Raw genomic sequence first — 981 nt, 5'->3', positions numbered from 1 at the left:
TTTGTCCATGATGGAAGAATTCTGCGACAACCATTTTTCCTATTATTTTCATGCCTTTTTACTTTTGGATATTTCATGGGTGTTTCCAGACTTAACCATTTTTTTCTTGATTGAGTGTCATGCAAGTGCTCATTCTTTTGGATATAGACACGTGTACCCTTTTGGCTCTTTATCAACCATAGCTCACTTGTTGCAGAAATAGACCTGCCAAAAATAGACATTCTAAAAATAGTAAGTTGTCCCAAAGTCAAAATAAGGCCAATCTAAGAGGCATTGAAATTTACTAAAAATAGACTTACCAAAAATAGACATTCTAAAAATAGTAACTCAAGACATTCAATTATCAAACAAGCAAATAATTTCCATTCTCAGAGCCACATGGACAACACTTTCCACATCTGATCAATTTTACCAATTCTCATTTGAAAGAGGGAACTTTAGAAGATTGAGCCCAATACTACCAAGAACTAAAGCCAAAAGGACAAGACCAAGAGACAACCCCCCATTTGCAATGGAGCGATGGTGTGAGAAGCCCACAAAATATATATATAGCAGATACTAGCTATAAACTGAAAGAGCATTATAAATAAGAGAGATTTCCATACCATCGAAATACTTATATCCATATTAGTTAAGCTCTGTATACAATATGTTCTCTTTTATTCTTGTACAGTCATCATAGAAAACATGGGCAATCTGCCTCCTAGGTCGTATATTTGATTCTGGGCATTGATCCCAGTTGATTCGTTACGAAAACAGTTTACATTCGATTTGAAATATTATTGTATGAGTTTTCTTTGGAGTGATTAACTAAGTTCTTTGGAAATTAGTCTCATTCTAATTTATTTTAATCTGAATCTTACTAGTAAGACCAAGATAAAATAACGTGGCTGATGGACTGATTCGCAAGAATACCCGACATAACAAAGATAAAATGATAATGTAACTTCTTGAAGCAGTATATGCTTATGCTTTATACAC

The sequence above is a fragment of the Cupressus sempervirens genome, chromosome 8 (assembly GCF_028749045.1).
Source record: "Cupressus sempervirens isolate cs-2001-9-10 chromosome 8, ASM2874904v1, whole genome shotgun sequence".
Classification (NCBI taxonomy): domain Eukaryota; kingdom Viridiplantae; phylum Streptophyta; class Pinopsida; order Cupressales; family Cupressaceae; genus Cupressus; species Cupressus sempervirens.
The sequence above is the reverse complement of the archived record's forward strand: the minus strand, read 5'-3'. Positions refer to the sequence as shown.